The sequence below is a fragment of the Cricetulus griseus genome, chromosome 10 (genome assembly GCF_003668045.3).
Source record: "Cricetulus griseus strain 17A/GY chromosome 10, alternate assembly CriGri-PICRH-1.0, whole genome shotgun sequence".
Classification (NCBI taxonomy): domain Eukaryota; kingdom Metazoa; phylum Chordata; class Mammalia; order Rodentia; family Cricetidae; genus Cricetulus; species Cricetulus griseus.
In genome coordinates this window covers 881,592-895,792 of record NC_048603.1, presented here as the reverse complement: position 1 = coordinate 895,792, position 14,201 = coordinate 881,592, and positions in this window count along the sequence as shown.

Here is a 14,201-nt window from a genome sequence, read left to right as displayed (position 1 = left end):
TTTCTCCCCAGTAACGGGCGGGGAGAGAAACCATGGAGAAGACAGCTCGGATTTCCAGTCTCATGAGCAAAACTTACTTCAGATTCTTTGTACATCAAGCCTATGATAATAAGGTTCAAGACTGAAGGCATTGCCAAGATTATATAAAGGCATGCTGCTTTTACATCTGTGTTGTTATAACATAATATCTTTTCTACAGTACGCTAAAATAAATTGGCTCAAGAATTTTTGTAGGAGGATTTACATCACCATTTCTCAAAGAGTAACATTGACACATCTGCTCAAATATATTAATTCATCTATTTTGGCTCACTCATTTCTATGTGAACATGAAGTTCCCATGTCAATGTGTACATCCACCCACGTTAGTTCCTTACAAGATAGAATATCCTTCTGGTTGTACATGAATGAACACTGACAGGTGCCAAATGTTCATTCTGCTGACCTGAAGGGACTCTAGTTGGCCTGGGCCTGGCAAACATGGCTCTGGCAGGCCTTTTCCTTCTCTCTGAGTCCTTCTGCCTTGCTTAAAAAAATGATTAATTACATTCCTAAAGCTAGCCACCAAGGGCTATTCCCTTATTTGGCCACTTCCTCCTACTGAGGCTGACTATCAAGGTCCAGCTATCAAAGTATTGAAGTCCAGCAAAAATCCTCCCTTGGCTCACCTAATTAACATGCCCAATTAAACCCCTTGTTTCTTTAAAAATCACATTTTTTCTATGAGCCACTTCAGTCTCCCCTCCAGAGGTAGTCCTTTGTCCCCCTGCGACAAATATACCTTACCCTTCTCCCTAGCCCCTTTTCGCCCCCCTTTGTTCTCTCCCCTTCTCCATCTTCCTTTATTTCCTGACTTTGTCCCTTATCCCCGCCCTCTCTCCCTCCTTGGAAAATCCATCACCTCTGTGCTGAGAACTTGGTCTTGGGGTCCTGGGCCAATGCCATTCCTTTCATGACCTATACCACACATTCAGTAAAACTATGATTTGCCCCATACAGTTTGTTCTATAGTGAAATATGAATGGGGGGTAAAGTGATACCCTCATTTTATAATTGACTAAATTGTGATTATAACTTATCTAACCTATTATCAGTAATTCAATGTGGGGAATAAAGAAGATTCCTGCTCACCAGTACAATTTAAATAAACAAATATATATATTTTGGCACGTGTGTTGTTCTCATTATGAATCTTAGCTTAATTTGTCAATAGTTAATTGCTGCTTTTGTGCATGTCTGGTCAGTCTGCCTCCAGGAGCTGGGTTGAAGATGGGGACTGGTTAGCATCAACCCTTCGATCTACTGAGAGAATCCTAGTCCTGGAAAAAGTACTCATAACTTCAATCAGGTTGTGTATACTATCCAAGAAGTCACAGAAGCATAGCCAAATCTTGAGAAAATAAAGTAATATTCACTTTCAACCCAATAAGGTGATTGCAAATACTAAACTGAGAAACATGGTCTGGGTGGAATGATGAAAGGCTCTTTCCCAGGCTGTCCACGATTTTGCATAGTTATTTACTGAACCAACTCCCATAATGGAACCCTAGAGAAAGATGGCAGAAGGGATGTCTTTTACAAGCGCACACTTTCTGGAAAATGTTAATGTTTAGAAACCTTTTCCTCAAATTTCTTCTGAGAGGATACCTTTGACTCTTCTATGCCTGTCAGGGATGCACATTCTTAGGTGTTGGGGGATTATTCTACTGGCACTTGTGTACTCCATAGCTCTCCATTTCATATAACAAAGGTACTGTGATTGCCCTTAGAAGCTTAGAACACACACACACACACAAAAAAAAAAAAAAAAAAAAAAAAGAGTCAATGGGGGGCTGGAGAGATGGCTCAGTGGTTAAGAGCACTGGCTGTTCTTCCAGAGGTCCTGAGTTCAATTCCCAGCAACTGCATGGTGGCTTCACCCATCTGTAACGAGATCTGGTGCTCTCTTCTGCAGGCACACATGCAGGCAGATCACTGTATACTTAAGCAAATAAATCTTTAAAACGATAAAATAAAAATAAAAAAGAGTCAATAAACACAGGGGTGAAGTGTTAATCTAGTTAAGCTTAATCAATAAAAACCAGGAGCCAGATATTGAGGTAAAAACTTGGAAGATCAGAGAACCTGGAGCAGCCACCAGTTGTCTCCTTCCTCAGTCCAAAAGGGGCCCAGACCCTCTCTACACCTGCCTTACCACTTCCTGTCTCCCTGTCTGTACAGTCCTCCAGAGTAGTCCTCCAGATCTCTGTGGTTAAATAGTGGCTAGCCCCACCCTCTGACTCCAAGAAAGCTTTGTAAGAACACAAAGTATCACACAACACAACAAAGTACGTTACTTTGCTCATGCACAGCTTACTCACAATTAAATACATGAGAGGGAAAACGGGGTTTGGCTCACAGTTTGAGCTCATACAGTCCATTACACAGCTCACTAGCAGGAGTGTGCAGTGGTTGCTTTCATTTACATCAGGCCAGGAAGGAATGCAGAAAGAACAGGATCCTTGTAGGCACACACTTTCCAGTATATCTGCTTTAGGGTCACCCAAGCTTCTGCCCATAGCCCTCACTCAGACTCGGTAAGTGGCACTGATAGACTTTAGTTCTCCAGGCTGAACTTTACAGAACTGAACTTTGGTTTTGTCTGGGACATTAGCTGGAGGAGGTAAGAGGTTTCCCAGCCCCCTACCACAACCAAGAACTAAAAATTCTTGTACCAATCTGCAAGTCAAATTTCTATTCACCTAGGTGGTGGGATCATGGACCTCCTAGATATTTTTAATGAAGGCCTAATTGGCCAAACATGAAGTTTCTGAAGAAATTTCCAAGAACAAATGGAATATGATACAGAAAATTATCATATTTGACAAAATCTTTCCAAGTCTTCTAATGCCCCATGGGTGCCCTAGGGCATCTTTCATCTTCCAGTGTATGGAGAAGTCTCCTTGCCACCCTTCTTCACAACTGGTAGCTTCAGCCGTGCTCTTCCAGGAGTTTGACAAAGTTGTCTGAGAAGGAAGAGAGATTTGATGTCTTCCCAGACAAACTCCCCAAACACATATAGTTGTTAAGGCACTCCAGCTCTCCAGGTGGGGTGAACTGAGGCAGACTCTATTGAATTTGCAGTGAGGGAAATTCATTAGTTCTAAAGCTTATACTAAGATCCCTTAACATATGGAACCATTGAGTCCAATACACTTAATCAGGGGAGGGGAGGAACTTCCACTGGTCTTGGTAGGTGCCCTGTATTCTTTTTAGCAATTGGTAAAAAGGAAAAGAAGTTATGTCAAGAGTAAAGGAACTAACTAAAAATGTTTCATCCCAATAGGCTCATGCTCATTACACTCTAAACAGTGTGGCTGAGCGTATCAAAGAATCAATGGCACAGAAAAGTTGTGATCAAAGCAAGAATGCTTCAGAACCCCAAGCTCACAAAATACTTCGGAATGCAAAGAATTTGACAGCAAAGACTCCCAGAGGTTTCAAATAGCAGGAACCAGATACATAGTGATTTCTGTGCACTCAGAACTGAGGGCTTGTTTATAGACAACTCAGTCCCTGCTTTGTGAATATCACCGTACAAATATTATCTTGCTGATTTGTGGTACAGAAATTGGTAAAGTCCAAGCATTAGTACAACTCTAATTCTTTTTTTCCCCTTTATTTTGTTGTTGTTTGTTTTGGGTAGGTGGTGGTTTGCTTTTTAGGGTTTTTGTTGTTGTTGTTGTTGTTGTTGTTGTTTTAAGACAGGATTTTCTTGCATATCTCTGGCTGTCCTGGAACTCACTCTGTAGACCAGGCTGGCCTCAAACTCACTGCCTGTCTCTGCCTCCCAAGTAATGGGATTAAAGGCATGTGCCATCACTGCCCAGCCAAATGAAAGTATTGAATTTCCTAAAATATAAGGAAATCCCTTTTGAAGATCCCTAGGCATAACGCACACCCATGGCCAATGACATTGGTCGTTTCAAGGAAGAGGGGCTCTAAACTACTTTTTTTGCTTGTATTTTCAAAGAGAGAGACAAATACATGTACGTTAACAACTTGAATTTCTAAAAATTCCCACCATATAGGGATGTTTAGAGTTAGCAAATTTAGAAATATTTTCAAACTCATTCAGAAACTTCTCTGTTGGGGTGAGTGGGGAGTATGCATGTGGAAACCAGGGAACAAATACATTGAGTTTTGAGAAGAGTCTTCTAAATGGCTTTGAGCTGGCCAGTAGGCTAAGCAGGATGGCTAGTGATCCCAAGAGATCTCCCTGTTTCTGCATCCCCAGTGCCAAGGTTATTAGGGTATACCACAAAACCTGGATTTTTCAGGTGGGTTTTGGTGACTGAAGGGCACAGTTGACCTGATGGAGGTGTTGGCAATTTGGCTCAGAGAACAGTTCTTTACAATGCTGATGGACTTGAAGTAAACAAGCCTCTGTTCTCACAATCTGAAAGCCTTAACTCTGGGTTCAAATTCTTCCTTTCAATTATTCCATAGCAGATAAGAGCAGTAAGTTTTGATCCACCTCTCCAGAACATCAAGACAGAGTCTCTTTTTATTCATTAATGGAATGTGCCCAGTAGGTCTTTGACTCTTCTCCATCATGCCACTCTGACACAGAGGGTATGTTATCCTTGTCTGCTTTAATCTCCAATCAGCTATTGGATTACTTTTACCATCCAGCTCATGTGCTAAGAATGTCTTAGAGCCAGATCAAAGAAGTATGTAAGGGATGACTTAAAGTGCTGGAGAAATAAAACTCATGCACATCTGATTAATTAATCAAGAGTGATATCTACCAAATTATACATCTAAGCAAGTTTCCTATCTATTACTCATTAGGAGTCACTCATGTCAACGGTGCTCAGAAACTCACATAAGACAAGCAGCACACTATGGTGGAAAAGCCCTGGGCAACCAATTTCTTCTTCAAAAGGCTTTGTCAGAAACAACTTATGTTACTATATAAGACTTTGATTTTGCTCCTCAGCAGCCATGTCACATATAACTAAAGACCAAATTCTAAAACTTCACATGTTTTTAGTCTCAACTTTGCAATCTGGTGTTAGCTGAGCTGGTGTCATAAAACCTCCATGGTTTCCACTTACCTTCTTTCTGGTACTTTCCATGGGCAAGTTTGGCTATTGAGTACTGTCCAAACCATGCACATAGATTAGGACTTCATGGTGCAGTGGGATTGCTTAAAGAAGAGATGCTGAATTTTAAAAATAGGTTGTGATCCAATTTATTTTACTACATTTACTATACCTTTGAGAATTGCACAAAGTGGATTTTTATCATATTCACCTGTCTCCCTAACTCTTCCCAGAGTCACCCTCTTCCTTGCTCACCCAACTCTGTATCTTCCTTTTAATCATTCAAGACAAATTTGTGCTATCTAGATATCCTTTGTTTAACTTCCCGGGGGCTACACTCTTAGAGAATTTCTCTCCCCTTCCTAGCAGCTAACTATTGCAATAGCTCTGTGACTAAGGGTGGGGCTGTGTGTCTAAATTCCCTTCCCAGGCTGAGATTCGATCTGACTTTCATAAGTTTAGTGTGTGCTGTCAAGACTGCTCTGAGTTCATATATGCAGCTGCCCTGCTGTGTCCATAAGACAGTATCTCTGGAGGGATACAGAATGCATGTTCCCTTTAGGGCTGGGCATTCTGCAGTCTGTTATTTGATGTAACTTGTCCAGTCAGCGTCACTGTGTTAACCACCATCTACTGACCTTGTCCAGTTGTGGGTCACTGTGTTAACCACCACCTACTGCAAAGAGAAGCTTCTTGGGTGGGATTTGAAAGATGAATTGATCCTCTGTCAGGTGTATAAGAAAGTTAAAAAGGAAAAAAGGAGGAGTATTTCCTCGGGAAGACACTTTAAAACATCCAGAAATGTATTAAAAGATTCAAAAATGTTCAAAGAGAAAGCAGTCAATCACATTGAATGTCTCTGGAAATTTAAGTATTAAAATGCTTAAAAGCAGCTATTGGCTTTGTCAGTATCACAATGGAGTGGAAGACTAAATAGAGTAAGACTGAAGGGGAAATGAGCGGTAAGAAGTCAAGGGAGAATGTATGGGTAATATTCTCCACAAACCTGCTTGGAGAGAGGAGAGGAAGTAACAAAGTCAAGAATGGTACCTGAACATGGCAGTCAAAAAACAGTGCAGTAGTCTCCTTTCTGTCCCAAAGGTTACATTCCAAGATATCAAGAGATGCTTCAACCCAAAGATAACACCTAACCGAAATTATAGCACACACATGCCCCACCACACTTCCCCTTCCACATGCATCCCCGACCACACACATCCACAAATGCAATGTCTTAGCTGTTGATGAAGTTTCTGTCCTGTCCCATCCTGTAGCCATTTAGTCCCAAATAAACACACAGATGCTTATATTAATTATAAACTGTTTGGTTGATGCCTCAGCTTCTTATTGGCTAGTTATGTCTTAATTATTAACCCATTTCTATTAAAATATGTATCTCCATGGAGAATGCCAGAGAATGCCCAGGGGGCCTATCTTCCTGGCAGCTACATGCCATCTGTCTGGAGGCTCTCTGTATTCCTCTCCCCAGTATTCTCCTAGTCTGGTAGCCCCACCTATACTTCCTGCCTGGCTACATCCTGCCTGTCCATTGACCAAAACAGTTTTATTCATTAACCATTAAGAGAAACATATATTCCCAGCACACAGAAGGGCATTCCCCCATCACTTAACCATGCATTTATCCTGTACTAACTGTAACACTTACTTAAGGTGCAACAACTAACCCAGTATTAGCATTATAATTTCATAGAAAGAAGAAGGATGCTTACCCGAGCTTCCTAAGCATACACTGTTTTTCTTTTCTTATTAGGTAAATAATTTTCACCTTTTTATATAAAAGACAATGACTTAGGTAACAATAGGAGTTACTTGAATGCAAGCAGTGACAGTCCCATAACCAAGAAGGATTCCAAGTGACAAATGGACAATGTATAGTGTGGATACACTTTACAAAGAGATTATTTATGTCCTGGGTTGGAGAGAACACATAAGATTTCATCACCCTACTCAGAACAGTAAGCAGATTTAAATTATTAATTACATATTTCTGGAATTTTCCCTCCAAATTTTGGGAGTCATATTAAGCCCAAGTATTTGAAATAATAGAAAGTGAACCAGCAAATAAGGATGGGTTACGGCAGTGATTTCTACAACATGAGCATGATTCTAAGCATTTTATATGCAATTTTCATTACTATTATTTTCCATTTTATATTGAAAAAATTAAGTCACAGAGACTAAGTAATACCCTAAGGTCACCTTGTTACAATTTCAGTGTGCCAGTTTATCCATGCAGTATTAGTAAAACATTGCACTATTCTGTCTCACACGATACTGTCATTTGGGAAGTTGTTTATTTATAATATGACTGTGAAACTCATACTGTCTGAGATTTCTCTAGTTCTTTCTAAGCCTGTCATTTACATGGATAGCACATATATTCATGGATATGTGGGGAAGAAAAGCTGCAGAAAAACATTGCTACTTTACAACATTTCCATCAGTCACAGGTAGGCTTGAAAACTTCAGAACATTTCTTCTATTCCTCAAAAGGAACAAATAGATATTTCAAGAATTCTGAAGATTATTCTTTTCCCTGTCCCTCAAAAGGCAAGTAAAAATACAGCCTCACATAAAGGAATTGATTTTAATAGAGATAGAGTGTTCTGAGGGGACTTGGTTGAAAACAGTTAAAGTCAGACATGATAAAGTTTCCAAAAAAGAACTTGAGAGGTGGCTGCTCAGACAGAAGAGGGAAGATGATGTATTGGGGTCCCTTGGGCTACAACAATGGGATACTGGAGTAGAGTATGACAGAAAGATGGAGAACAAGGGCCCTCTAAAAGGGCATTGTGAGTGCTACTGGAGAGAAGCACAGACTTATGGGTACACAGTGGTAAGGACATTAGGTCCTTTCTTTGGGATTCTACACTTGATCTTACTGAAAGGCTGAAGAGCAATCCTTTGTTTGGGATTCTAAAAGCATGTAAGTCCTTTACTGTAGAAATAGTATCCTAGAGTTCAAAATGCCCCTTGCCAGTCTAAAATGATAGCAATCTTTCTCTCTTACTATTGTGAAGTGTGTACCAGGCTGTATTTGTTCTAATACATGAAGTAGCATTTAATTTAACCATGACAACAATCATCTTCTCACTGTTGCATAGCCCTAAAAAGTAAAGCTAGGAACTCTTAATATCTGCAAAGCTTACATTTTGATGAATGAATGAATGGCTAAATAAATATAGATTCTTAATAACATCTATTAAGTTATATAATTTCAGTCTATAATTTCACCTCCACCATTTGCCATCTCCCTTGCTATGTACACATTTTTAAACTTAGTTTCCACAGTATATTCACCTCCCTGGTTTATACTTATTAACTTGTTGTGTCTATTGCCTATTGTCTATTCTCTTAGTTTGCTAAGGTTGCTATAATGAAATGCTGTAAGTTATGTCGCTTACAGTCAGACATAATAACACATGACTTTAATCCCAGCCTTTGGGGCACAGAAGCAAGTAGATCTCTGAGTTTGAGGCCAGCCTGATCTACAGAGCAAATTCCAGATCAGAGAAACCCTGTCTCAGAAAAAAATCATGTGGCTCATAAACAACAGATAATTTCTCATAGTTCTAGAGTCTGTGAAGTCCAAATTCAAGGCGCTACAGATTTGTGTCTGTTGAGAATTCAATTCTGAGCTCTTAGATGGATGACTTCTTATGGTGCCTCATTCATCTTTGTAACAAAAAAGTCAAAGCGAAGTGTCCAGGATATAACAAGTAATCATGTTTGCCAAATCACTGCTTTATACATGGTAAAGCTGGGAATAGAATATAAAATCATTGGTACCTCTGGGTCCTACTTCGTGCAAAATGCTATTGCAGAAACTTAGAGAAATGTGGTCCATGTACACAAAGCAGTTCAGTGAGGTTATTTGTTTACAAAGGTCTTCAGGAGAATTTTCACTGGATAATGAATACATACAGAAGTCACAACCTGGGCAGCCACTGGTGGGGACAACTTACAGACAGTGAGAGAGATTAACACAAGAATTACCTGACAGGAACTGCCTGTGAGGTAAGGAAATATCCTGAATCTAGTCAGGGAGGGAAGCCAAAATCTCACCAGTTCTCCTGAAGCTCCTGTTCTGTCCCCTAGTGTTGCTTCACATTGATCAACACAAACCAGAAGCCAGGGGGTAATGCCTCAGCCACTTGTATAAAATCCAGCTTCTGGAGCGTCTATCTACACAAGGTAGAGCCAGGCAGACAAAATTAGACAAATAAAATGTCCCAAACAGTAAACTCCCAACTTGCTTCTTCAGCCAGAAGAGGTTGATCTTTGCTTAGGAAGCATATTCCTAGAAGAATCAGAAAGTTGGGAGAGCTTGCAAATCCAAAGAGCAGCAAGCAGTGGACAACTAAGATTATTATGGGCAGTCCTAAAATGGGTGACAGAAAATATATGAATCCAAATTGAAATGGAAGAGTTTCAGTGACAAGAGACAGAAACCCAACCCATACAAACTGCCTGAAGCAGGGAAAGAAACAGGAGGCAGTGTCATGACTGGATTATGACACAGCTGCATCTAGATTATTTTTATTCCATGGGCTTAAATAAAAATTGTTCTTTCTTTTTTTCTTCTTCTTTTTATGTAACCCTGAAATTCTTGCCTGGCTACAAAACACGGCCAGTTCAGGCTCCACATCCTCCACTAGGGGTCTCAGTAGGGCCACCCTCATAGAATGCAGGAAATTTCCACTGCATGAGGTTTCCACCCTCCCTCAATGCTCCTCAATTCCAACTGTCCCTCTCCTCGTTCTCTTCCTCCATCTCGCCTGCCCTCACTCACCTGATCCTTCCCACGCCTGTCCCTGACTGCATCCCATCCACCTGTATATTAATTATATTTTGCCTCCCCAGGGAGGTTCATGCATCCCTTCTGGATTCCCCTGTCTGTCTCTTTTTTTCAGTTTCCAATCCTGTCAGAGGAGAAATTATATCTGTGAATTCAGACTGCCCTTCTTCCTCTTTATCAATTCAGGTTAAATCCAGTGCATGCTACAAGATTACAGAATGGCCTGTGTTTGTCCCCAAATGTTGGGTTTGGATCTTAGTTAGGTCCGTCATTGTCACCACAGTAGAGGCAGTGGTACCTAGAAGAATGTAATGAGGCAGACTGAAGTCCCATGCAATAGCCAACTTTGTTCAGAACATCAGAATCTATACTCTGAGGGTTAAGAAGATCCAGTGTGCAGTCACAAAGACAAACTGCACACGGAGGACAAGCCCCCATGGCAAAAACCTGTTTCACTTTACCAACATAAACAAATAACAATAGCCAGTTGCAATGGATGATCAGAAGTAAATTCATTCCTATCCCGCTACATGAAAACACATCCCAGGAACAATTCTGTGTTTTTGAAGATACCGAGGTCACAAGACTCTCGTCTTGATTTGGAGTTTTCTCACAAGCACTCAGAATTCTCCTCACGTGACTCCATTCTTGGACTGTATTCCAGTACATTATCCCGACAAGTGTAAGGGTGGTAAGGATAGGATGGAGGTTTTATTAGCTTGTTGAGTTGATGTATTTCTGTGTCTTTCTATCTCTCTCTCTCTCTCTCTCTCTCTCTCTCTCTCTCTTTCTCTCTCTCTCTCTCAATAGATTCATTAGTCCTCATATGAAGTACTAGTATTTGAACTGTATTGACTTAAATTTAACTGAAGAGCTGAATAGTAGGGAGGTAAATATATGAATTCCAGTTAACGGGCATATGTATACTACAATTTCGCCATTGTAGCTACTCAGCGCTTTCCATCTTAAAAGTCCTGTCACCATCTATTTCTTCTACTCAGTGTCCTAAGACCAGTGGGACTTTATATATAACTATCACAAGGCACTGCTAGCTATCTTGATAAATTGTAGAGTGCCTCCTACACTCCCTCTTTCCTTCTGTTCCCTCTCACCCCCCCTCCCAGTTCTCAGTTGACTTGTTCCTGCCAACTGATTCAGCTCAGGAAGGCTGTCAGATACCACTGCTGGAAGCATGAATTCATTTGCAGTTATGTGTCTCATCACAAGACGCCTTCTGAAAGATTTGATCTATTATTCCACAGAGCAGGGCATTTATTTTAGTGTAAAATAATGAGTCCACTCAGCCTTAAAATAAAGCTGGTAGTAAAGAAATATGGGCAACATTTCCCTTTGCTCTGCCCTTCCTTGGCACACTAGTTTGAAGCTCAATTCAGCCTGCAAGAATATGCTTACTGTGTCCACAGAACTCAAACATGAATAAGACCATAAGGATGTAGCTGCTGGCCAGAAATGAATCGTATAATGCAATGATCACTTTCAGACTCACTGAAATTTTAGTTTCCCTGGGTGTTTTAACAGTTCCTGGAAGTCTCCCAAGTGGGGAGCTAGCAATTCCAAGTTTCCACAGAACAAGCATGCAAAATCTGTGAGGTTCTTAAATTCTTACAATGCCCATCATCTTATTGCCTGTTTAGCCCTTATTTCAAGCTGACATTTCAGAGATGAAATGGTGTTTGTTTCTGTTACTTAAAGCAACAATCTTGCTGTTAAGATGACCCATCGTATCTGGAAACTGGACAATACTGTAATTTGAGAACTCTAGAATAAGTGCACATATGCATTTTTCACTTTGCTAAGCCCATCACCAGGAGGAAAGAATGCCCTCCAGCATGGTGTTCTGCTGCTAGTCATTTTTCTGTGGCAGGGCATCCTCCTTGCCCATCGTTCTCTCCAGGCACATGTAAAGATCGTGCTGGAGATGATACTTTATACTTGGGCTGTGACTCTCTTTGAAGTTTGACTCTTTTTCTTCACCAGTTTGGGGGCACTTTGAGGTCTCCGACAATCAAAGGCTTTTTTTTTCCAACTTTTTTTATTTGAATTAGAAACAGGATTGTTTTATATGACAATCCCAGTTCCCTTCTCCCACCCATCCTCCCCTACCCCCCAACTAAAACCTTATCTGTCACATATCTTTTCTGCTCCCCCTGGATGGTGAGGCCTTCCATAGGGTGTCATCAGAGTCTCTCATATCCTTTGGGATAGGGCCTAGGCCCACCTCCGTGTGTCTTGTCTCAGGGAGTATTTCTCTATATGGACTGGGCTCCCAAAGTCCACACCTATGTTAGGGATAAATACTGGGCTTCTACAGGAGGCCCCATAGATTTCTGAGGTTTCCTCACAGAAACCCACATTCCTGGGGTCTGGATCAGTCCCATGCTAGTATTCCAGCTATCAGACTGGGGAGCAAGAGTTCCCGGATGTTCAGATCAGCTGTTTCTGTGGGTTTCACCGGCCTGGACTGGACCTCTGTGCTCTTCACTGGGCCTTCTCTGCATCTGGGTTCCAGTTCAGTTTGGTGATTAGTTATTGGTGTCTGCTTCTACTTCTACCAGCTACTGGATGAAAGCATATAAGTCAGTCATCAATCTCATAATCAGGGGAGGACATTTAGGGTAGCCTTTCCTCTGTTGCTGAGTTAGTTAGCTGGTGTCATCTTTGTAGTTCTCCAGACATTTCCCTAGTGCCTAATTTCTCTGCAAACCAAAAATGTCTCCCTCTATTATGATATCTGCATTCTTGTTATTGTGTATTCTTCCCCTGACTTGTACTTTCTGCTCCCTCATGTCCTTGGCAACCCTCCTCTTCTCCCCTTCTCATTCTTCTAGTTCCCTCCCCCCTTTTCCCGTGCTCCCAATTTGCTTATTGGATCTTGAACCTCTCCCCTTCTCCAGGGGACCATGTATATCTCTCTTAGGGACCTCCTTGTTTATTAGCTTCTTTGGAAGTGTGGATTGTAGGCTGCTAATCCTTACTTTACGTCTAAAATCTGCATATGAGTGAGTTCATACCATGTTTGTCTTTTTGCGATTGGTTTACCTCACTCAGAATGGTTTCTTCTAGATCCATCCATTTTCCTGCAAATTTCAAGACTCCATTGTTTTTTCCGATGAGTAGTACTCCATTGTGTAAATGTACATTTTCTCTATCCATTCTTCAGTTGAGGGGCATCTAGGCTGCTTCCAGTTTCTGGCTATTACAAATAGTACTGCTATGAACATCGTTGAACATATGTTCTTGTTGTATGAGTGTGCTTCTTTTGGGTATATGCCTAAGAGTGGAATTGCTGGATCTTGTGGTAGACTGATTCCCATTTTTTTGAGGAGTCGCCATACTGATTTCCAAAGTGGCTGTACAAGTTGGCACTCCCACCAGCAGTGCAGAAGTGTTTCCCTTTCTTTTTAAAGGCCAGGATTGTGGTTTCCTGAGCAGTGTAAACCCTTTAGAAGTTAGGAGGTTTCTTGCCTGCTTGCTTTTTGGCCCTGTGTGTAAGCACCAAGTTCTTTGACAGGAAGAGTTCTCAAACAATATATATATATATATATATATATATATATATAGTAAAAATCATATCCAGCCCCTATGGATTATCAAGGCAACAATTATTTTTTATTAAAATCTAATTACATTATTCTCTCTCTTCCATTTCCTTTCTCTAAGCCTTCCCAGGTATCCTCCCATCCTTGATTTCTCTCAGATTCATGACCTCTTTTTCTTTGTTCTCTCTCTCCTCTCTCTCTCTCTCTCTCTCTCTCTCTCTCACACACACACACACACACACACATTCTAATGAGACTTTGAGATGAAATATTGTTGTTGAAATGGCCCATTATACCTAGAAACTGGAAGAAATTTTATTAATGTTTTTCCCACTGAAGAGAATTGAACCTAAAATGAATCATGAGGCCAGATGTAGTTGCACTCACCTTTAATCCCAGGACTAGGAAGATAGTGGCAGTTGGATCTGTATGAGTTTGAGGCCACCCAAGTGATTTCTGGGACATCCAAGGTTATGCAATAAGTCTCTGTCTCTAAATAGCTAAATAAGATAAAATTAATCATGTGAGCTTTAAATGAGAAAAAGTAAATGTTCTCAGAGTAGGATGACATAGGAAAGGCAGCCTTTATGTGGGCCCAGGAAGCATGTCAAAGTAATGGTGCTGAAAGCTCTAGGCTATGGGTATAGATAAATCACTCAACTTCTGTGCTTCTGGTTTCTTCCCTTAAAATGCAAACACTGAAGGATTTGCTGTAGCATGATCAATAAAAACTGA